Source organism: Neoarius graeffei, chromosome 1 (genome assembly GCF_027579695.1).
Source record: "Neoarius graeffei isolate fNeoGra1 chromosome 1, fNeoGra1.pri, whole genome shotgun sequence".
Classification (NCBI taxonomy): domain Eukaryota; kingdom Metazoa; phylum Chordata; class Actinopteri; order Siluriformes; family Ariidae; genus Neoarius; species Neoarius graeffei.
Window position 1 is genome coordinate 24,292,298 of NC_083569.1, and position 24,999 is coordinate 24,317,296.

General features: G+C 42.2%; 7 non-coding genes across 7 annotated transcripts; 4 read left to right on the forward strand and 3 right to left on the reverse strand.

Moving 5' to 3' along the window:
* Positions 1-6,541: 6,541 nt before the first annotated feature.
* Positions 6,542-6,756, reverse strand: LOC132899101 (small nucleolar RNA U3). Its single transcript, XR_009656628.1, has one exon. It is a non-coding gene; the product is annotated as a small nucleolar RNA U3 (small nucleolar RNA).
* Positions 6,757-11,109: 4,353 nt separating this feature from the next.
* LOC132897099 (U2 spliceosomal RNA) lies at positions 11,110-11,300 on the reverse strand. The gene has a single exon (XR_009656241.1). It is a non-coding gene; the product is annotated as a U2 spliceosomal RNA (small nuclear RNA).
* Positions 11,301-11,492: 192 nt separating this feature from the next.
* LOC132896460 (U5 spliceosomal RNA) lies at positions 11,493-11,606 on the reverse strand. The gene has a single exon (XR_009656050.1). It is a non-coding gene; the product is annotated as a U5 spliceosomal RNA (small nuclear RNA).
* A 1,514-nt stretch (positions 11,607-13,120) lies between these two features.
* On the forward strand, positions 13,121-13,192 carry trnap-agg (transfer RNA proline (anticodon AGG)). Its single transcript has one exon. It is a non-coding gene; the product is annotated as a tRNA-Pro (tRNA).
* Positions 13,193-14,226: 1,034 nt separating this feature from the next.
* On the forward strand, positions 14,227-14,298 carry trnap-agg (transfer RNA proline (anticodon AGG)). The gene has a single exon. It is a non-coding gene; the product is annotated as a tRNA-Pro (tRNA).
* A 471-nt stretch (positions 14,299-14,769) lies between these two features.
* trnap-ugg (transfer RNA proline (anticodon UGG)) lies at positions 14,770-14,840 on the forward strand. Its single transcript has one exon. It is a non-coding gene; the product is annotated as a tRNA-Pro (tRNA).
* A 491-nt stretch (positions 14,841-15,331) lies between these two features.
* Positions 15,332-15,403, forward strand: trnap-agg (transfer RNA proline (anticodon AGG)). Its single transcript has one exon. It is a non-coding gene; the product is annotated as a tRNA-Pro (tRNA).
* The last annotated feature ends 9,596 nt before the right edge of the window (positions 15,404-24,999 follow it).

Below are 24,999 nucleotides of genomic sequence, written 5' to 3' on the forward strand. Positions count from 1 at the left end.
GGTCTCGTTGCCACTTGGAGCAGGTTTGAAGAGAGGGCAGGTAGTTCCTGATGAACTTAGCCCAGAATTGGTCCGCAAGGGCCTGGCACTGTCTCCACCTGCGCCTGCTCAGGATGTCGGAGTCGGTGTAGACCACTTGTGGTATGGAGGGGTCGTGCCGCCCCATCAGCAGCATGTTTGGAGTGATGGGATCTGGATCTGCGATGTCTGACGAGGTGTAACCCAAGGGCTTGGAGTTGATGATGCTTTCCACCTCGATCAGCACTGTCCTCAACACCTCCTCAGTGACTGTCTGTGCATCGAGTGTAGTGTGTAGGGCAGCTTTGATGGAACGGATCTCCCGTTCCCAGGAACCACCGAAGTGCGGAGCATGTGGAGGATTGAACTTGAAGTCAATCTGTTGACTGGCTAAGTGGGACTGTAGCTCTGGGCTGAGGGCTTTGAACGTCTCCTGCAGTTCAGACTGACCCCCTCTGAAATTGGTGCCTTGGTCAGAGAGCAGCTCATGTGGCTTCCCTCGGCGTGCGATGAAGCGCCGCAGGGCCATCAAGAAAGCATCAGTGTCCATGCTGGTGAGGAGGTCTAGATGCACTGCATGGATTGTCAGGCACTTGAAAACGACGCCCCATCGTTTCTCAGTGCGTCGGCCGATTTTGATGAGGTACGGCCCGAAACAATCCATTCCAGTGGAATAGAAGGCTGGCTTGTGCAAGCGCAGACTTGATGGTGGCAAGTCAGCCATTCTGGGGATCACTGGTGCGCCTCGCCACTTCTGACACTCTGGACAGCTGTGCTGATGTTTCTTGACAGCCGCTCTTCCACGCACGATCCAGTACCGCCGGCGCAGCTCAGCAAACACTCGCTCTGGTCCTGGGTGCGCCAGGTGGCTGTCGAAGTCTCGGATGATGAGCTGTGTGATGGGGTGCTGAGGGTCAAGCAGGATGGGGTGTAGAGTCTCCTCCTCAACCGTGTCACACCTGCGCAGACGACCTCCGACCCGGATCAGCTGTGTCTCAGCGTCGTACTCCGGGGACAATGTGAGGATCCTGCTGTCAGTGGAGACTGGCTTCCCCGCTGAGAGCAGGGTGAGGTCTTCGGGGAAGGAGTCACTCTGTGCCTTCCTGAGGAGTGCCATCTCCGCTTGCCTGTAGTCCTCAGCTGTGATGGCGGGTGTGGCCGCCCCGTGACGCGCTCTGACTGTGGCCTCCAGCAGCTCTGGATATTGACTGAAGTTCCCTGCATCAGGCAACGCAGGGTCAGAGGTCACGGTGATGTGGCCGCAGAACTGGGACTTCTGCAGCTCGGTGGCATCCTGCAGCAGCTCCACTGATGGTGACGGTGCACTGATGAACAGGCACGCTGGGGTGGAAGACCGACGCTTGACAGCCTTGGCGGGGCCTTGAAGTGTCCACCCAAGGTGTGTCTTCAGGGCAATGGGTCCACCTAGTGGGCCTATGTGCACAGGCTCGATGGGGATGAGGAGGTCTGGGTAGTCAGACCCAATGAGGAGCAGCGGACGGGCCTGAGTAACGGAGTGAAGAGGCAGCCCTCTGAGGTGGCGGTAGGTCCTTCGGAGAGCCTCAACTGGGTGTGAATGAGGGGACAGTCCCAGTTCGGGTGATGTGAAAGCCCGCTGTATTTTGTACCGCTGCTGCGGTTGACTGAGGGATGACACAGAGAAGGACACTGACCTCCCCGGCACCGTTCTGATGTCATGACGGATGGTGCGGAGGGCCAGGTTCTCACTCTGTCCTTTGAGGCCAAGCTGCTGCGCTGCTTGGGGGAGGAGCATGGTGCGCTCTGACCCGTCATCGAGGATGGCGTAGGTCTCCATCTTCTTGCCCCCGTGATGAAGAAGCACCTTCACCATCTTCAGCAGCACACAACTACCTCTCCGTGCTGGGTCGAGGTAGTAGGTGGATGGCTGGCTGGGTGAAGACAGTGTCGCAGTCTCCGGCCTGCTTTGTGCATTCACCTCATGCAGTACCTCGAGGTGCCGGCGATTGCACTTCGGGCACCGTGCCTTGAGGTAGCACTGAGCTGCTTGATGGTCGCGTCCACACCTCCAGCACTTCTTCCCGGTCTTGATCCACTGGAGCCTTGGTTCCAGTGACATACTCTTGAACGCAGTGCACTGGTTGAAGTAGTGCTCCGTGCTGTTGCAGAAGGGGCAGTACTTCTTTGGAGGCTCCACCTTGGTGGGTGTGCGTGGAGCTGACTTTGATGGCTGCTGAGCTGACTTGGTTGGGGGGTCTACCAGCAGGACCGTGGTGGAGCGTGTGGCTGCCGGCTGCTTGCCTCTGGTGCTCCGCTGCCGCTCTGCCTGGCTCGCTGTTGCCTTTGGCGGGTCGTTGGTCTCGTCCAGCTGCACACCAACCTCGTACTGTAACCATGCGGCGAAGTCCAAGAGTGTGGGGACAGGCACACGGTCTGGGTCGATGTACCGCCTGAAGGCAGTACGCAGCTCGTGAGGCAGCTTGGGCAGCAACCGAGACACATGCGAACCGCACCGTAGCTCAAGCTGTTCCTGGGTCCCCATCTTATCCAGCATCCCCACCAAGGACTGCACCTTCAGGGCGAAGTTCCTGAAGCCTCTCTGGTCACCGCTCCTGACAGGGGGCTCAGCCAGGACCTGGTTGATCTGCCTGAGTGCCAGTTTGCGGGGCTGCCCAAAGAGCTTCGTGAGGGCTGCCATCGTATCACTGTAGGGATAGCTGCTGTGGCAGTAAGCATCCGCTACCAGGACAGCATCCTCTAGCTTCAGGTGGTCCAGCAGGATCTGATATTTGAAGCGCTCTGTCACGTCGGGTGGTAGGACGTTGTTGAGTGCCAGCTGCATCCTGTTGAACTGCCGTGGGTCGTCCTCGGTGAACGCTGGGATTCTCATCTTGGGCCCGCGGTAGGTCAGCTCCTGAGGGGGAAGAGATGTCAGTCGCTGTGGGACAGGTGACAGCCTGTGATGATCTGGTGCCACTGCCCTCTGACCGGCCGACACCGGTGATGACATCCACTGTCTCTGAGCGGACGAAGGGCGCCGTGGGCTGAATGGCGCTGAGTACTGTGGGGTGGCAGGAAAGGGTGAGGATGACGTGAATGAGTGACCCTGTGGCAGATTCATGCTCCTCAGGTGCTCTGTCAGCTCTGCCGTCAGTAGTGTTGGCAGATGGGGAGCTCCTCCGTGTGGCGGTGTGGACGTCGCTGCCTCAGCTCCTGCGATGTGTGGCCGAGGTAGAGGTGACGACTGCTCTGCCACCGGGGCGCGGCGATGTCCACTGGTTGAGTCAGCAGGGCTGTATGTTCTGTCATGCTGCAGTGGTGATGATAGGATTGCTGGGGGGATTCCAGGCGTGACGGCTGGAACCTGGATGTCCCTCGCTGGAGTGCGTGGAGGTGATGCATAGTGTTGTTGTTGCAACAGGTACTGCACATCCCGCTGCAGCTGCCGATTGTCCTCCCGTATCTGCTGAAGGGCGAGGAGGATAGCTGCTGACGTGTCCAGGGGAGTCTGCCCAGCAGGGGGAGTGTGTGATGTCTCCCGGGGCCTGCTGTCTCCCACGTGGGAAGAATCATCCTGGGTATGTGCGCCGTCCTGTGGCAGCCGTCGCTGAGCCTGGGTCACCACGTAGTCATCCAGGTGCCTGGGGTGGTGGTGCTCACGGCGAGGACGGCCACTGCGATCATGAGTGGACATCCTGACTGTGTAGAATGCTGTATCCGGCTCGAAGGACCATATAAAAATGGGTGTCCGGTGATGGACAGGGTAAAGGACTGTATAAGAGGGACACTGGATCAGGTATACAGCGAGCTACCCAGGCTGTCCGGTTAGAACAGGAATTAATGGATGTCCACTCACGAGAAACCGTGTAAACCGTGGTTTTACTAGAAAACAGAATAAAATACAAATACAACAAGACATGAGCAATAATATACACACAAGCAATAATGTAAATAATGACAATGATATAAATACAAATACACATCGCATTAAATATATATTAACTCAAATGAATAATAACTATATACAATGTAATACAAATGTAAAACACACAAATGAATACTATATAAGTAAAACAATGTAAAGCCCAATGAATGCTATTTACACCCCATAATAAATAACACAACACACTAGATACTGACTATATACACGATATGTACACAATATGTACAATGTGTACAACGTACACGGAGGATGAGGATAGCTGCCTACAGCAGCTATCATTACCAAGGTGCGTGGTGCAACTGCTTACAGCGAGTCACACCCGCATGAAGACACAGAGTGTGTCGGCTGAATGAAGGGGAGCATGGCTCCTTTAAGCGCTGCCCCGCGCTGTATTGCGCATAGAAGGTTAGAATATGTGGCGCTGTTATGAACTGTACATACCACCACTACACTCCCAACACGGCAATGGCTAATAATGAAATGTGCTCCCGTAACAAACCGTGGTCGAGAAAACAAGCGCTATCATTACATGGCTACTGAACAGAACAGAACAAACACGTAAGAAAATAGACAGACACAGGATGAGAGAAAAAGAGAAGAAATACTCGCTAGCCTTACCGCCACATGTAACAGTTACAGATAGCGAGTACACACATAACACAGTAGCTACGCAACAATAAACAACTTACATTCAAGGACGCACGGAATGCACACACGGCACGAATGATGGACGTTGGATCCTGACACGTCCGCAATAGAAAGTTAGAAAGCAAGAAAGAAATGAAACAGAGAGAGAAAGAGAGAAACGGATCCAAATATTCACTGATGAGAAGCAGGTGTTGCATGGAGTCCCCGTCTGATGTGTGCTGTGTTTTCTTCGATGTTTGTGCGCATCTTATATAGTCCACGCAGCACAGTGTGATGGACAGTGGCGCCAGGGTGTCTGAAGTTGGCATGTTGTAACATGCCCTGACAACTAACGAGTTGGGAGCCACTATGTCTGACAAGGGTGCCTGTTTACTACTTTTAAAGGTCAAAATAATTAAGACCTGGCACCGCAATTCGGAACAGTATGTGTGTTTCAAGACTGACTTTTGAGAACCCCAAAATGGCTAGAACCACTCCTAGAAAGTACTTATAGAAACGATCCCTGAAAGTATAGTTTTAGCTCCTCATCATGTCAGATAGACAATGACTCTAACCAACACACAGATCCTGAAGATGGGAGATTTTAGGTTCTCCACATAACACACATGAAAATAAACAGCTATCCACAGACTATCTAAAACACCAAAATAGCCTGAATTAATCTTGAACAAAAGCAGAGAATTGGCTTGTTTAACCACAGTGCCATCATGCTGTAGAGCCTGCCAACATACCTTATAGAAAAGAAATGACTCACTGTAAGTTTCTCAGAAATGTCGAAAAAGGACTGAAATGATGAGTCACGAACCAATTACTGAGAGAAAACACACAAAATACATTTACCATTTATAAAAAAAAATATGATACACTCCACAATTTAAAACTATATTTCATACTAATCAACAATGCTCTAAATCACCCATAAATAATATAAATAAATATCTCAAATACAGTAAGAACATTTTCATATTGTACAAGCACACATAATTTAAAACTCTAATAACTCTTTAAACCCTTTTTTCTATTTTTTTATATTAACAACCCACTGATCATGTTCTGTTAAATAGTATACTTATCTTAATATATCTGTAATACAGTAAGAACATTGTCATGTACAAAGCATATCGCTTTTTAATTTAAAGCCTGTTATATTTATTTTCTTTATATTGACAACCCACTGATCATTCTCATAGTTTTCCTCTCACACTTGACAAAAAGCATACAAACATAATTTCATCAACAAATACTCATTAAAACTATACATTATTAAAAAATAAAAAAAATACTTATAAAGCAGGGGTGTCAAACCTGATCCATAAAGGGCCTTGTAGCTGCAGGTTTTCATTCCAGCCATGCAGCAGCACACCTGACTTGGCTCATTCAATCAACTGAACTGTCTTCACACAGTCAAATACTTGCAGCCACACCCACCCTTGATTAAAGGGTGGGTGTGTCAGTTGATTGAATAAGCCAAATCAGGATGCTGCTGCATGGCTGGAATGAAAACCTGCAGCCACACGGCCCTTTATGGATCAGGTTTGACACCCCTGTTATAAAGCTTTTCTTAGTAGATCTATTGTGAACAATTAATCTACTAATCACTCTTCAAAAAAACGTTAAATAATTTTATAAATTTTTCATAATTATATCTACAATTAAATTTGAAATCAATATAAGTTTAAAAATTTCTAAATAACTGATAAAAATAGCTTCTCTGGTCTGTTTATGGCTGTAGTCATATATTCTTCCTGTCAATCCACTCCTAAGAAAATTAATTTAATATTGTACAAAAATCTTATATAAGTATGTAGAAAGCACTCTTTTTAAAGTAAGAACACAATGAAAAGTTACAGCAAAATAATGGTACATAAAAATATAATAATAAAATCAGTAAAACTCCATCAACAACTCTCTTTACTTTCATAACTCTTTTTTAAACAGCTTAATAAAAATGAAATCACTCTGATCATGTACTCCTCCTCTCGTATCTCCATAAAGATAAAAGAACATTCATCAATGATTAAAGCCCATGAAACAAATCACTAGCTGAAATCTGATTCATGCTCAGAAAAGTACATCATAACTCATCATCGTGATTAGCAAGACATAACACTTTCAAATTACATTTCCTAGTGAGTAACTATAGAAATGATCCCTGAAAGCATAGTCTTAACCCCTCAAACCCTCAGCCAGTCACACACTTCAACTCACACACACATCCTGAAGATGGTAGATTTTACCTTCAACACACAAACATAAACAGATGTGTACAGAGACTCTCCTACCAAATAAAATCGATCTAAATTAATATTGAACAAAAACAGTAAACTGGTTTGTTCAATAACCTGAAACACATTCCCTTGTAGAAAAGAAAAGACTAGTCAACTTTCTCAAAAGTGTAAAAAGCAATAATACTTGTAATCAACCTTATAAAACATCCATAAACGTTGTATATTAAAAATACACTGTAAAAAATTTACCGTAAAATTTACAGTAACTTACTGGCAGCAATTAACCAGGTAATTACTGTAAATATATTTTACAGTAGAAGTACTATAATTCCATTTACAGTATTGATGTATTTACTGTAAAATAAAAAAAATACCGTGATTTCAGTTGTATTTACAGTATTACTAGTTTAACTGTATACTAAATATCAATTAAATACTGTGATTTCAGTTGTATTTACTGTGCTGGTTTATTTACTGTACAAACAAAGCACTGTCATTTTTTTTAACGGTATTGTATATGGCAATGCAGTACTATTAACAGTGATTAACAGGTCATCACTAAATTCAGTTTCTCACTGTACAATTTAAATGCTGAATCACTGTGGTTTAATATTAACCATTAATAGAATGACCCATATTCTAAAATATTTCAATCAACTACAGAAAACAAGGAAATTGTTAACAGGATTATTTATTGCTTTGGTGAACAGGAACATAAAGCACAAGTTGCCAAACGTTTTAGACAAAAAAACTTGGACTTGGAGACCCTTGGACTAAACTTGGGACCCAGAAACCCAATTGGAGCCCTGAAATTAGAGAAGAAAACACATTAATAATTACATTTATTACAATTACTTTGTAATGCACCACGTATGAGATGGTCTAAGATGGTGATGTCGGTATCATGTCAAGATACTTGTTCCTGATAAGAGGTGTCACTGGCTGCAGGAGCACTCAATTACATATTCTTCAATCAAAATGTGGGCTAGCATAAACTTAATGCAGCACTGTCAACGATATTTGTTCTTGTAACCCACTTTATCTGTGAATAATGTAGTTTATCCTCATGGCTTCTGTGTGAGCAGAATAAATGCAGATAGTCCCACAAGGGTTAATAAAACTACTTGAGATAACATCTTTAAATAAACCATCTTGAACTTTCAATGCAAAAGCTATTATCAGAACCTCACCTCTATCTAGTCACTTAGCCAATCGAACTCAGTGAAATCCCTGATGAAGATCACATGGGGGTTCATGCAGACAGTGGCGATCCTAGAGTGATTTACTCCCCAAGCGAAACCCCCTACTGGCGCCCCCCCCCGTCTTTTTTTTTTTTTTGTCCCAACTTTTTTGGAATCGGGGTTGTATACTGTGTATACCGTTTTCAGGTCTGTCGCACATCGACTATCTGTTTACCGACTGAATGTATTTATGAAATTTATAGGGTGAATTTAGACGCTATTTCAAGAAGCAAAATGCTATTTCAAAACAGGGGCGATTCTAGCATCTGATCTTTGGGGGTGCTTAGCCCCCAGAGCTGACAGAGGCCCCTGGCTTGAACGACAGTGTTTCCACATTTATTCCGCATTTAGACTAGACTTAACTAGACAAGAAGACTAGACTAGACAAGACTAGACTTATGCAATGTTTTAACAGAAGCTGACCCAATAAACTATGATATCTACACATTTACAACCACTGACACAAATATTTACGTTATATTTTTAACTAAAGACCTACTACTGCATTTGTAATATTGGAGCTATTCATTTTGAACAGTGGTAATTGTTAATTAATGTGTTATTGTGTAATAATAGTGTGTATTATTATGATTTTACATTAGTTTACATTAGTTTATATTTTTTGTTATATTTGTTATATTTTGGTAGTGTTCTTTTGATAGTCATTTCCGTACCTTCACATCTCGCTATGCCAGTAATACTCAGGTGCTACTTCGAGTTCCTCATCAGCATGGAATCCAGTTAAAAAAAACACCATGTCGTAGCAAGCACTCGCGCGGACAGGCAACCCAATCAGAGGGGACGCAAGGAGGAGAGGGATTTTACTGCTCATAGAACTATCACGTAACAGGTGAATTCAAGAACACACACACGCCCGCGCACACATTCATTGCGCAGTGCGCAAGGGCACTTATTTCTGAAAATTACGTCCAAAAGCAGTGTTTTTGAGGGTGCTGAGCTAGGGGGTGCTAAGCTCGTTTTTGGGGGTGCTTGCACACCCCCAAAAATAGGCTAAACACGCCCCTGTTTCAAAATGACAGTTTACCAGGATGCTATTTGAAATACCTGGGGAGAACACTGCTCTTTACTTACTTGTTTCTGGGTTAATTATTTGTTGAAGTCAACATTCATAATAAGTGTCCTATTCCTTCAATTGCTTGTATTCTGATATAAGCGAGAGCGAGGGGATACGTAAGTGAGCAGTAGCTCACAGTTGATATTATCTTGTAATTCATTTATTCAAATTGTCATAAATATGTATCACGATTTATCATTGCAATATATCATTACATGCCATCATCATCAGTTTGAGTCTGCTGTTCAACATTGTTCTTCCTGATAAATTTCACTAACCTGTTTTGAAACCTTCCTGGTTTCTGGATTGTATACTAAATAAGCAGGGCTGTTCCTGCTATAGCCTACGAATATTCCCCTGTCACATATAGGATCCAATTTGTTATGAGTGTGTTTGTACGCATAGCGGTCAGACCCAAAAATCCACATTTTTGAGAGGTCTGGCTTCCTTCCTGTTAACGGGAAATATGGAGTATGGCACCCTGGTTGAAAAAGGCTGTACTAGACCAGTGCTCTCACCACTGAGCTGGAGCCCCTGTGCTGAGCCTCAAAACAGCCCACAGAAACTGCTGTAACATCACTCACAACTTTAGTTCCTAACTGCAGTTAGCTTCTGTTTACTATTTACCTCACAAAAAAAAAGGACACACATTTTAAATAATGCAGTGTGTTAATCGTAGAGTGGGCTGTGGACTGTATATTCTGGCTACTTTCTCAAGTATTTTTCAGATTTTTACATAAATAGATTTTGACTTAGTTTCTAAGAGCAATGTTTGTTTCTGGAGCATATATCCAAAACTATTCATGATACGGATTTGAAACTTGGTATACTGTACATATTAAGAAGGTGATGTAGATGTGCCTTTTCATACTAAGAAACTTGAGAAATTGAAAATTTTCATGTTTCCATGGAAACAATTTCAGACTTCGTTTGTCAGGTTAGTCTGAGGGGGAGGTTTTGTTTCTGGAGCAGAACTTGAAAATTATGAGTGGTATGGTCTTGAACGGTAGTATGACTACCTCTGAGTAGTTTGCCATGATCGTATAGTGGTGAGTACTCTGCTTTGTGGCCGCAGCAACCCCCGGTTCGAATCCGGGCCATGGTAAAGGAAAAAAAAAAAGCTACCTTAAGAGGCATAATTTTGGGTTTGCTGTCATTAGTCATTTGCACTGTTAGAGTTGATTTGTTTTTATTTATTTATTTGTCTTCCATTGCACAGTTTTTATCTTCATTTATCGCAATTCTTGATTTTAGCACTATTAATGCACAGTCACATGTACAAAGTGCATATATAGTTTTTTTTGTTACATTTTTATCTGTATATTGCAAAGTCAGCTTGTTCTTTTTTTAATTCTATTTTATGTTGCACAGTGTGTCTTTTTCTTTTCACGTTTGATAACTTGCTGCTACAACAAAAGAAATTCCCAGCTTGGGAGCTACCGTATCTATCTACCTGATGTTTACAGGAATCAAAACCTCCAATACGGTACACATCTAAAATTTTTGTGCTTTGGTGATGTTGGTGAAAACACTATTGGAAGTCCAGAAAGCTGGTATAGGGTAAGGTGGCCTGAGCCAATCTCTTGCATCTTTACGGCTTTCTTAGCCATTGCAAACAGGAAGAGAAAAAAAATAAGCCAGTAAGTAAATAAAAAGAAAGTAGAAGGTAGGAAATATTGTGTCTCATGAAAAAGTAAGAAAAAGAATTACTGCAGATTAACAATCCAGGTGCTTATTAAACATGGAGAAAACCAGAAAACAGGGAAGAATCAGACCAGATTAAAAAAAAAAACTTCATTTTTTTGAGCAAAATAACTCTTTCTAGAACTACTAAAATGTCACACAGATACATGGAACAGAAAAAGCAAAGCCCACTTCCAGCTCTCTACTGTCAAACATCTACTATTATAAAGAAAAGACAAACATTAAACTGACAGATTAAAAAAAAAAAGTTTGCCTTTTATTTTGTAGTTTTTAAACAAAGGCACTATTCCTGAAGGTACTACAATACCAGGTTAATGCATGGAGCAGAAAGAGCAAGCTCTCATTCCAGCTCCCTGTTCTAAAAATCCGTTTAATATAGCATTCTCATTTAGAGAACATATCAGATATTAAACTGATAAGAACAGATACTACACTTAATCTTAGCCAAAAGGCCGAGAAGCGATAACTTACTGCAGTGAACAGCTTTAAATAAACCACTTCCAAATATTAAACTCCAGGAAGGTAAACACAGCTAGACTCCGCCCCCAACAGCTGGATCCTTTTGAAGAGAGACATCGGCTTGGTGTGTGTGTGTGTGTGTGTGGTTTCCATGCAAAAAGCACGATATTTCTAACATTTGACCATGAAACACGTCCAGCTCTACCAGAGCAAAGCCTGCAAAAATAAGCTGAGCTCATTAACATCCCTCTCCCCGGAAATGTTTAGTAAAAGGTGAAAGATTTGCGGTCAGTGCAGAGAAACCTGAGCTGCACTGAACACTGGATCAGGTTAGTGACACTGGATTGGAGGCTGGGAGACTCTCAGCGCTGCCGCTGTGATGCTTGGAGTTGTGGCTGAGGAGCTCATTACGGAAACACCTGGGATCTCCTTTAAAAGGAGGAGCCTTTGGGAAATGGCGGGGGCTTGGAGCTCATCACCTGCTGGCTTGGGTTTGGTTATTTATAATGGCTTTGTTTTATATTTGTTTTTTCTTTCATGTTACAGCTCTTCACTCCACTATCATCACATGCTTGCACTGTCTAACACTCCTGATTAATTGCCTTACTCACACCATTCATTCATTTAGTAAATATTTCTATTGTCTTTAAGTAAATGAATTAAGATCTTCAGTCTCTGTCCTTGTCCTCCTTCCTTTGTTGTGATTTGTGAATCAGTCGGAACACTAAGTCATATCAAAAGGCGCGGTCACGTGACTGCAGCTGTGTGAGCTTTGAACCCTGACATTACAAAAGCACAAGTTTAGAAACACAAGCCAAATGTGACCAACATACAAATAAACAGATCAAAGCACATTTCAATGAAGTATTAAACTTGGATGAGCCAGCAGCAATATTTCTTTAAAAATATTCTGATCACTGGACTGAAAACCTAAATAATTATTGACAACTTTTTCCTGGGGCTCGAGGCAAAAATATTCGCTTGTGCTACATCCTAAGGCAAAGTTTACTTTTATAAAATTGAGAGACTCATTATAAGATCATAGATGCCTCTAAACTTTAAGCTAACACTATTTGTTTTCTCCAGAAATGTATTTTCATTAGTGAATGGCTGCTTATATTGTTTCTATGGTAGACTGGGTCTGTATGTGATTATATATGACACAGCCGGGGCTGCATTACAGCTGTGAATTTTGCACATTGGGAAAGAAGCAAAAGTTTTTTTTTTTTTTTTTTTTTTTTTGTTTGTTTTGTTTGAAGACGTGTAGGTCGGCTTGTTGGTCTAGGGGTATGATTCTCGCTTTGGGTGCAAGAGGTCTTGGGTTCACCTCCCGGATAAGCCCAAGTTTTACCTTAAATGGTCGATCTGGACCGGGGTATCAGGGATTTCACTTGGCTGAATTGCTCTTCAAGTGCTCATCTCATGAAAGTTACATCAGAAGGTGTGACGTGCTCAAATACGCTGTAAAGTTGCCGGATAAATCAAAAAATGATTTGGAAAACTGCTTTTTTGCATCTCAATTCTGTTCCAAAAATCACTCAAAGCTCGGCCGCCATTATTAGTTCGCAGCGATTTACAGGTCGGCGGCGCTGCACGCGTGACATCGTTTGCGCCAGTCCGTTCTTTTGTTTCCACACGGACTGTATCCTATTCTCTGCAGTGGCGTGCGTTCTTGATACCGAGAATTTTGAAAAAGACACGTAGGCTCTTCGAACTCGTCCTCAATCGTTGGCTCTTTGGATTAGGCTGACATCGAACCTTTTGCCGCGGAGAAAGAAGCGGACGGATTTTTTTTTCCTAATTTATCCTTTGCTTTAGATAGGTTGGCTCGTTGGTCTAGGGGTATGATTCTCGCTTAGGGTGCGAGAGGTCCCGGGTTCAACTCCCGGACGAGCCCAGGCTTTACCGTAAATGGTCGATCTGGACTGGGGTATCAGGGATGTCGCTGGAGTGCGTCTTTCTTAAAGTGCGAGTCGAATGAAAGTGACATCAGAAAATCCCTGCCTTGCCGTGTGTGATGTGCTCGAATACACTGTGAAGTTGGCAAATAAATGAAAAATTGGTTTGGGTTCCTTTTTCTGCACCTGAATTGAGGAATGTGTAAAGGACATTAGACACTGGATGCTTATTCATTTGCTTCTGCTTAACTCTGACAAAACGGAAGTACTTGTCCTGGGACCACATGCAGCTCGAAGTAAGTTTTCTGATTCCACAGTAACTCTGGATGGCCTTTCTGTTTCTTCACGTGTAGCAGTAAAAGACCTCGGAGTGATTATTCACCCCAGTCTTTCATTCGAAACTCACATTGGGAAGGAAGTGGATTTTTTTTTTTTTTTTTTTTTTTTTTTTTTTGGTTGAGTTGCAGGTTGGCTTGTTGGTCTAGGGGTATGGTTCTCGCTTTGGGTGCGAGAGGTCCTGGGTTCAACTCCTGGACAAGCCCAAGTTTTACCTTAAATCCTTAAATGGTCGGTCTGGACCGGGGTATCAGGGATTTCACTTGGCTGAATTGCTCTTCAAGTGCTCATCTCATGAAAGTTACATCAGAAGGTGTGACGTGCTCAAATACGCTGTAAAGTTGCCGGATAAATCAAAAAATGATTTGGAAAACTGCTTTTTTGCATCTCAATTCTGTTCCAAAAATCACTCAAAGCTCGGCCGCCATTATTAGTTCGCAGCGATTTACAGGTCGGTGGCGCTGCACGCGTGACATCGTTTGCGCCAGTCCGTTCTTTTGTTTCCACACGGACTGTGTCCTATTCTCTGCAGTGGCGTGCGTTCTTGATACCGAGAATTTTGAAAAAGACACGAAGGCTCTTCGAACTCGTCCTCAATCGTTGGCTCTTTGGATTAGGCTGACATCGAACCTTTTGCCGCGGAGAAAGAAGCGGACGGATTTTTTTTTCCTAATTTATCCTTTGCTTTAGATAGGTTGGCTTGTTGGTCTAGGGGTATGATTCTCGCTTAGGGTGCGAGAGGTCCCGGGTTCAACTCCCTGACGAGCCCAGGCTTTACCTTAAATGGTCGATCTGGACTGGGGTATCAGGGCTGTTGCTGGAGTGCGTCTTTCTTAAAGTGCGAGTCGGATGAAAGTGACATCAGAAAATCCCTTCCTTGCCGTGTGTGATGTGCTCGAATACACTGTAAAGTTGGCAAATAAATGAAAAATTGGTTTGGGTTCCTTTTTCTGCACCTGAATTGAGGAATGTGTAAAGGACATTAGACACTGGAAGCTTATTAATTTGCTTCTGCTTAACTCTGACAAAACGGAAGTACTTGTCCTGGGACCACATGCAGCTCGAAGTAAGTTTTCTGATTCCACAGTAACTCTGGATGGCTTTTCTGTTTCTTCACGTGTAGCAGTAAAAGACCTCGGAGTGATTATTCACCCCAGTCTTTCATTCGAAACTCACATTGGGAAGGAAGTATTTTTTTTTTTTTTTTTTTTTTTTTTTTTTGATATGTGTGCTGTAGGTTGGCTTGTTGGTCTAGGGGTATGATTCTCGCTTTGGGTGCGAGAGGTCTGGGTTCAACTCCCGGACAAGCCCAAGTTTTACCTTAAATCCTTAAATGGTCGATCTGGACCGGGGTATCAGGGATTTCACTTGGCTGAATTGTTCTTCAAGTGCTCATCTCATGAAAGTTACATCAGAAGGTGTGACGTGCTCAAATACAATGTAAAGTTGCCGGATAAATCAAAAAATGATTTGGAAAACTGCTTTTTTGCATCTGAATTCTGTTCCAAAAATCACTCAAAGCTCGGCCGCCATTATTAGTTCGCAGCGATTTACAGGTCGGCGGCGCTGCACGCATGACATCGTTTGCGCCAGTCCGTTCTTTTGTTTCCACACGGACTGTATCCTATTCTCTGCAGTGGTGTGCGTTCTTGATACCGAGACTTTTGAAAAAGACACGAAGGCTCTTTGAACTCGTCCTCAATCGTTGGCTCTTTGGATTAGGATGACATCGAACCTTTTGCCGCGGAGAAAGAAGCGGACGGATTTTTTTTTCCTAATTTATCCTTTGTTTTAGGTGGTTTGGCTCGTTGGTCTAGGGGTATGATTCTCACTTAGGGTGTGAGAAGTCCCGGGTTCAACTCCCGGACGAGCCCAGGCTTTACCTTAAATGGTCGATCTGGACTGGGGTATCAGGGATGTCGCTGGAGTGCGTCTTTCTTAAAGTGCGAGTCTAATGAAAGTGACATCAGAAAATCCCTGCCTTGCCGTGTGTGATGTGCTCGAATACACTGTAAAGTTGGCAAATAAATGAAAAATTGGTTTGGGTTCCTTTTTCTGCACCTGAATTGTGGAATGTGTAAAGGACATTAGACACTGGATGCTTATTCATTTGCTTCTGCTTAACTCTGACAAAACGGAAGTACTTGTCCTGGGACCACATGCAGCTCGAAGTAAGTTTTCTGATTCCACAGTAACTCTGGATGGCCTTTCTGTTTCTTCACGTGTAGCAGTAAAAGACCTCGGAGTGATTATTCACCCCAGCCTTTCATTCGAAAATTCGAAACTCACATTGGGAAGGAAGCGGATTTTTTTGTTGCTGTTGTTGTTGCTGTAAGTTGTTTTGTTGGTCTAGGGGTATGATTCTTGCTTTGGGTGCGAGAGGTCCCAGGTTCAACTCCTGGACAAGCCCAAGTTTTACCTTAAATCCTTAAATGGTCGATCTGGACCGGGGTATCAGGGATTTCACTTGGCTGAATTGTTCTTCAAGTGCTCATCTCATGAAAGTTCCATCAGAAGGTGTGATGTGCTCAAATACACTGTAAAGTTGGCAAATAAATGAAAAATTGGTTTGGATTTCTTTTTCTGCACCTGAATTGAGGAATGTGTAAAGGACATTAGACACTGGATGCTTATTAATTTGCTTCTCCTTAACTCTGACAAAACGGAAGTACTTGTCCTGGGACCACATGCAGCTCGAAGTAAGTTTTCTGATTCCACAGTAACTCTGGATGGCCTTTTTGTTTCTTCACGTGTAGCAGTAAAAGACCTCGGAGTGATTATTGACCCCAGCCTTTCATTCGAAAATTCGAAACTCACATTGGGAAGGAAGCGGATTTTTTTTTTTTTTTGTTGCTGTTGAGCTGTAGGTTGGCTTGTTGGTCTAGGGGTATGAGTAGTAGCACCTGAGTAGTTTGCCATGATCGTATAGTGGTTAGTACTCTGTGTTGTGGCTGCAGCAATCCTGGTCATGGCAAAAGAAAAAAAGCTACCTGAAGAGGCATAATTTTGGGTTTACTGTCATTAGTCATTTGCACCGTTAGAGTTGATTTGTCTTTATTTATTTATTTGTCTTCCGTTCAATACTGACACTTTTGCACAGTTTTTATCTTCATTTATCACAATTCTTGATTTTAGCACTATTAATGCACAGTCACATGTACAAAGTGCATATTTAGGTATTTTTTTATTGTTACATTTTTATCTGTATATAGTAAAGTCAGCTTGTTCTTTTTTTTAATTCTATTTTGTGTTGCACAGTGTGTCTTTTTCTTTTCACATGTTTGATAACTTGCTGCTGCAACAAAACAAATTCCCAGCTTGGGAGCTATCTATCTATCTTAGTGATTACACAGCCTGATAATTACAATTCCTTTTTTTTTATCCCCACTCCAAAGAAGGGGGGATATACTGGTTTAACTCCGTCCGTCCGTCTGTATCTCCATCCATCCGAAACACCCTTTTTCTCAGCAACCACAAATCATAGCCACTTAGTACCAAACTTCAGCTTGGGGTTCTATACCGTGTATACCGTTTTCAGGTCTGTCCCACATCAACTTCCTGTTTACCAAATGAATGTATTTACGAAACATATAGGGTGGATTTACAAACTTTTCAAAACACTTTTCTCAGCAACTACAAATCACAACTGCTTGATATTTGGTACTGAACTTCAGCTTGGGGTTCTATACTGTGTATACCGTTTTCAGGTCTGTCGCACATTGACTATCTGTTTACCAACTGAATGTATTTATGAAATATATGGGGTGGATTTAGACGCTATTTCAAGAAGCAAAATGCTATTTCAAAATGACAGTTTACCAGGATGCTATTTGAAATACCTGGGGAGAACACTGCTCTTTACTTACTTGTTTCAGGGTTAATTATTTGTTGACGTCAACATTCATAATAAGTGTCCTATTCCTTCAATTGCTTGTATTCTGATATAAGCGAGAGCGAGGGGATACGTAAGTGAGCAGTAGCTCACAGTTGATATTGTTTTGTAATTCATTTATTCAAATCGTCATAAATATGTATCATGATTTATCATTGCAATATATCATTACATGCTGAGTAAATATTATCATAATGTTACACATGCAAACATTTGTATAAAAGCACACCCATTTGATCTATATAGGCCTTTAAAAGCGGGTGACTGGAAATATCGTGTGCTGGATATTAGATATACACGTGTAGAGTGTAACGAGAGAAGAGCAGGGCTCACCGACTCCACAGCCACACTGGGGGTGATCCTCTCATCGATCTCCTTCAGCTTGTCAGCAATCAGCTGTCTGTCCTCTGTGGCGATGATGGACTCTACAGGTGTACCCAAAGCTTCACACCGTACTGCTGCAGCACGCCAATCTGAAACAGCACCACTCCTACCACAGGACCAATCTTAGCAAAACAAATCCCAGCTCCAGGAACATCTGTTGAAAATCTGGGCAATTTGATAGATAATAATTCTTTTTCAATGTTCCTTACAGCAGTGGAAGAAAAAGAAATTGTTTATATTGTTGGGAAATGTATGAACAAAAAATCTACCGACTGTGATGACATTGACATCATGATATTGAAAAATGTTATTGATGGAATATCCAAACCATTCACATATATATGCAATTTGTCATTTCTAACTGGTACATTTGCAAGCAGAATGAAAACAGCTATTCCTCTATAAGTCATTCCTCTGTACAAAACTGGAAGCAAACACCACTTCACAAACTACAGACCTGTCTCACTACTTCCGCAATTCTCCAAAATTCTCGACAAACTTTTCAATAACCGATTGGATAAATTTATTGACAAACATAAACTACTTAGTGACAGTCAATATGGATTTAAAGCACATAGATCAACATCACTGGCTTTAATAGAATTAGATGAAGAAATCACCAATTCCATAGAGCAGAAAAACATGCAGTTGGAATATTCATTGATTTAAAGAAAGCATTTGATACAATAAATCATGACATATTAATAAAAAAAACTGGAATGATATGGCATCGGGGTGTAGTTTTAAACTGGGTTAAAAGCTACTTAAGTAACAGGAGACAGTTTGTGAAGCTGGGAGATTGCTCTTCCTCATGTTTGGACATAACTTGTGGTGTTCCCCAGGGGTCAGTGTTAGGACCAAAGTTTTTTATACTATATATCAACGACATAAGTAGTGTGTCTAAAGTAATGAAGCTTGTCTTGTTTGCTGACTATACAAATATCCTCTTTTCTGGTGATAATTTAACGGAACTATTGCAGGAGATCACAACAGAAATAAGTAAATTAATAACATGGTTCAACAGTAAAGCCTCGGTCACAACCGGACGTATGATTTTTTGGCCGTGCGATTTTTGGCATTTCCCAAATCGCTGCTTTTTTTTTTTGTTCATGGAGAACATAGTTGTGGTGCCCATGAAGGAGTAAGATCACCGCGCACCCAACGTACAACCCGGAAGTCGAACGTGCGTACTCTGAGGCTGCTCGGACGTACGGCTGTCACTTCATTCGTACAGCCAACGCACCTTCAAACGTGCACTAATCGTACTGACCGTGCGTTCCATGCAGGCTTTGTATGAAGGTTGCAAGAACTGCGCACGATCTGTACATTGTGCGTACCAACAGCGTTCGTTTGTCGCACTGCGGCGATTGGAGAGGGGTATATATTTCGGCATACTTTGGTTTCTCATTGTGAAAATGGCAATCCCTCCGCAAAGACTTCGTCTCCTAGATTTTCAACTTTGTGAAGCTGAGGAACACCACGAAGCTATACTACTCTATCTAATTCAGCACAAACAGGGGCCAAGACCAAGGCGATGGTGGGTACGTCCTTGGATACAGAGAAGGTGGATGTTAGGGCAGTATAACACCCTTTTCCAGGAGTTGGAGAGAGAAAGCCAGGGTGACTACATGTCATACATTCGCATGGACCCAAACACCTTTGCGGAATTGCTGCTACGCGTCACACCACGCATAACCAAGGGGCCAAGGTATGTATTTGTGAAATATTGATATTTCTCTGGGGTAAAGGAAATGGTTGCCAAATATATGAATCAGAACTCTACTGTTTTTATGTGTTTTTTAGATGCCTCTAAGGCTTTTGATAGGATCAACCATAGTAAGTTATTTATGAAATTGCTACAGAGAGGGGTTCCAATGGTTATTATTAGGATCCTAGTGTATTGGTATAGTCACCAGACAATGTGTGTTAAATGGGGGTGTGGAATATCCTCCCCATTTCATGTATCTAATGGTGTCCACCAAGGTGGGCTTCTATCTCCTGCTTTGTTTAACGTATATATGAATGATTTATCAGTCCAGTTGAGTTTGTGTATTACAGGCTGTCTAATTGGCAGTACTATGATTAATCAATATGACATTAAATTTAATGCAAAGAAGAGCAATGTTATGATAGTGAGGAGTAAAGAGGATAGGAAGATGATATTCCCTGTTTTCTATCTGTGTGATAGCCCACTTATGGTGTGTAAGGAAGTTAAGTATCTTGGTCATATAATTTCTGATGATCTTTGTGATGATAGTGATATATACCGGCAACGACATAAACTATACGCCCAGGCTAATATGTTACTTCGTAAGTTTAGTATGTGTTCTTTTAATGTGAAATGTTTTTTGTTCAAAGCTTTTTGTACACCTATGTATACTGCCCATTTATGGTGTAAATATAAGAAAAGCAGCTTCCAGAAGCTCACAGTTGCGTATAATGATACTATGAGACTGCTGATGCAGATACCTAGATGGTCTAGTGCCAGCTATCTGTTTGCCTATTCCAATGTGCCTGGGTGTGATGCAGTCCTGAGAAAAGTAGTGTATAAATTTATGTGTCGATTGGATTGCTCTCAAAATGGTAATTGAATCTCTAGTAAATCCTGTTAAGAGCTCTGTGAGGTTTTCTTCCAAGCTTAGACGACACTGGAGAGAGTGCTTATATGTCTGATGGTTGTATACTTTTTTTTTGTGTGTGTGTGTGTGTTTTGAAAACTTTGTGTTTTGATATGGACCTTGTACTTGTGTCTGGTATAAATAAATAAAGAATAAAGAATATTAATTAAAATCCAATAATGGTCGCTATTAAAGCATACATATATAATATTTCAGGTACTTAAAATGTCTTTTTGTTGGGTATATTTACAGAAGCAGACGACCATTGGAGACTGGGATGAAATTGGTGATCACTCTGCGTTTCCTAGCGATGGGTAGCAGCTACAGATCTTTAGCCTTCAACTTCCGTGTCGCCCACAACACCATCAGCCTGTTCATTCCCGAAGTGTGCTCAGCCATATTTGATGAATACCGCAAGGAGCTGTTTGAAGTCCCCTCAACACCTGACCAATGGCGTGACGTAGCACAGAAATTTTGGAAACGGTGGAACTTTCCCCATACTTGTGGTGCTATAGACGGGAAACATATAGCTATAAAGAAACCAAACAAGAGTGCTTCGCTGTTTTATAACTATAAAGGATTTTTCTCTATTATATTGCTCGGTGTGGTGGATGCTGAATACAAGTTCGCCTGGGCCACTGTTGGGGGCAATGGCTCTGCATCAGATTGTGGCATCTTCAACGCTTCCCAGCTGTACCCGGCCCTTGTGGGGGATTCACTTGGCTTCCCCCATCCTGAGGCACTCCCAGGAGATGACTGTGACCTTCCGTACTTTCTCGTGGGTGACGACGCATTCCCCCTACGTACCTGGATGATGAAGCCATACAGCAACAGGGCTATGACACATGCAGAGAGAGTCTTCAACTACCGACTCTCACGGGCAAGGCGGGTGGTTGAAAATGCCTTTGGCATTCTTGCACATCGCTGGCGTTGCCTGCTCACCACATTGCAGATCGGTCCTGGCAAGGCCACCAAGGTCGTCAATGCCACGCTTGCGCTGCACAACCTCCTCAGGATGCGCCGACCAGCTCTCCAAGCAAATGAGGTGGATCAGGACAATGATGGGACCGTGGTACCAGGAGCCTGGCGTGAGGGTGTGCAACTGACTGACACAGTTGCGGTTAGAGGTCAACGTGTGACACATGAGGGAAAAAAACAGAGGAACTATCTCAGTGACTATCTGAACAGCCCTATTGGCAGCGTACCATGGCAGGACAGGGTTGTATAAAACAACTTTGGCAGAAACTTTCGATGAACTCTTGATGACAAACGGTTATTAAACAAATTAATTTTCATTATTAAAATGTAAAAAAGGTGGAATAAAACTTGACATCATTGATTGATTGGTTTCCAGGTTATTTCATGTATGGCTGAGTGTTTCTATGATACACTTTTGAAATAAATTCATTTTGTCATTTACTTTTCCAAATATGCAGTAAATATCTTGTTTTTGTTTAGCACAAATCATCATTTTTATTTTTCCTTTCTTAAGTTATGAACAAGCACAGCTTTTGTAATTCTACATCAAGTTTACACACATGGGTCAGAAACGACCCACATGCATTTACTACAGTGTTTGGTGGGAACTGAATTGTGCTTGTGTCAGACATTTCACAGCTCAGCACAGCGCCCTTTGCCCATCTAATACATGTAAGTAATGTTTTTCAATTGTTCTAACATTACCTTAGAAAAAAATTGATTGTTTAGGTTACCTTAAGAGTGAGTAGATTACTTGTCAGAAAGTTACAAGTAATTACTATTAGCTACCTAGCTGTTGACATATTCTACTTTAGTTAGCTAATTTTATTGTAGTTGGCTTAATAGTTAATAAATAAATAACTGGCCCCATTCACTGCTAAAGTAATTACTTGAAACAAATTATTATTATAGTATTAAGACATTTAATTTTAAATCACACTTGGATGACCCATGTGTAGTAATATAAAAAGTATTTTTGTTCATAAAGTAGGAAAGAAAAAATTAAATTAATGATTTGTGGTAATTAAAAACAAGATATTTAAAGAATACTTGGAATATTCAATCATAAAATAAACTGATTTCAAAAGATAGAGCAAAGAAAAACTCAGTCAGCATGAAATAACCTGGAAAATGAATGCGGGTCATTTTTGACCCATGTTGTGCATTAGAAGGGGTGTGCATATGTTTTGCATCAAAGGGTTAAAAAAGATAAAGTAACTACCGAAATATGATAAATAACATTTAGATTAATTATAACTCTGCCATAGGGCTGAACGATTTTAAGAAAAAATTGAATTGCGATTTTTCTGGCAAATATTGCGATTTCAATTTCAACCACGATTTTTTTTCTTTAAATCGAGTTTCAGTGCAAATTAATTAATACAATGAATTCCATAAAGCTAATGCAAGAATGAAAACTGAGGTCAACAGATTTCAAATGTAGACCTGTTTATTAACATTGAGTGCCTGAGGAACAAGTTATAATAACTTAAAATAAAAAGAGAGCCATCTTTCTTAAGTAAACTTTTGCTTCTTTTACTTTTCCCATCTACAACATGTCAGACATAAAAAAAAGGTTGATCAATGGCTCAGCAGCATCAAAATATTGCACTTTTGTAAAAGAATGTACGTAAGCATTATAAATTATAACTAGAGCCAACAATTCCCCTGTGGGAAATTGTGAGAGTGATGCAGTGTGCGCAGCAGTCGCTATTGCAGGAGCTGAGCTGTACTGTGTGAATGTATGATTTGCCATGAGGCTACAAGCCTGTGTCTCTCTGAGAGGGAGCAGCCCCTCCCTCCTGTGTGTGTGTGTGTGTGTGAGAGAGAGCAGCCCCTCCCTCATGTGTGTGTGTGTGTGTGTGTGTGTGTGTGTGAGAGCTAGCAGTCCCTCCCTCCTGTGTGTGTGTGAGAACGAGCAGCCCCTCCCTCATGTGTGTGTGTGTGTGTGTGAGAGCGAGCAGCCCCTCCCTCATGTGTGTGTGTGTGTGTGTGTGTGTGAGCGAGCAGTCCCTCCCTCCTGTGTGTGTGTGTGTGTGTGTGTGTGAGAGAGAGCGAGCAGCCCCTCCCTCATGTGTGTGTGTGTGTGTGTGTGTGTGTGAGAGAGCGAGCAGCCCCTCCCTCATGTGTGTGTGCGCGCGAGAGCGAGCAGCCCCTTCCTCCTGTTTGTGTGTGTGCGAGAGCGAGCAGCCCCTCTCCCACCCGCGCGCTGAGCACAGAGACACAGAAAGGGCAGTTTTTCCTCAGAGTGCTCCCTCCAAACAACGGGGATTTACACAAAAACGGAAGGAGATATTCACAAAATTCTTTCACATTAAGTGCCACAAGGCTCTCCTGAACACATAGATGCAATTTTTTTCATGTAAAAACCGCGGCTTTGACGATCCCAAAATCGTGTTGTCTGAGATCGCGATTTTCAGTCGAAAACGATAGATTGTTCAGCCCTACTCTGCCAAGTCTCAGTGAAATCGGTAAAATATTTTTGGAGAACTAGATGTGTTTGGACACACCCACACACACATCGTTCTGCTTTCTGTAGTAATTTTTTTTCAGAAGTCTTATTTCTGGGAAAATATGAACAACAAGTCATTATATATGGTCAATCATAACATTTATTAACAAAACATGTTAACAAAACAGATTACACATGTCTTTCCGCTCCTATATAGCTAATCTGAGACATCGTCCTCTGCCCTCTGGCTTGTCGGGGTCGATCCGGAGTCCCCTCCCTCGAGCTGCTTCAAGAAACTGTCACTCAGACCTATGTTGGAGAAGCTCTCCCCTGACGTGCTTCCTGGGGTGAATTGCCCTGCTGTGAGTGGCCCTGCTGAATGTGGCCTAGGTAGAGGGACAGATATCTGCAAAATAAAGACGTTAAAAGATATTTAAAATTTAGTTATCTCTAGTTTGCCTGTATTTTTTTTAATGTGACAAGAAACGTTAAACATTTAAAAGATGATTTTTGTTTGTTGTTGTTTTTTTTTTTTAAATTACACTACCGTTCAAAAGTTTGGGGTCACTTTGAAATGTCCTTATTTTTGAAAGAAAAGCACTGTTCTTTTCAATGAAAATCACTTTAAACTAATCAGAAATATACTCTATACATTGCTAATGTGGTAAATGACTATTCTAGCTGCAAATGTCTGGTTTTTGGTGCAATATCTCCATAGGTGTATAGAGGCCCATTTCCAGCAACTATCACTCCAGTGTTCTAATGGTACAATGTGTTTGCTCATTGCCTCAGAAGGCTAATGGATGATTAGAAAACCCTTGTACAATCATGTTAGCACAGCTGAAAACAGTTTAGCTCTTTAGAGAAGCTATAAAACTGACCTTCCTTTGAGCAGATTGAGTTTCTGGAGCATCACATTTGTGGGGTCGATTAAATGCTCAAAATGGCCAGAAAAATGTCTTGACTATATTTTCTATTCATTTTACAACTTATGGTGGTAAATAAAAGTGTGACTTTTCATGGAAAACACAAGATTGTCTGGGTGACCCCAAACTTTTGAACGGTAGTGTATATGTGTCATCAAAATTTGTCATTTAAAAAAAGATTATACACAATCCAATTTATCATGAAGATATACATGTGCAG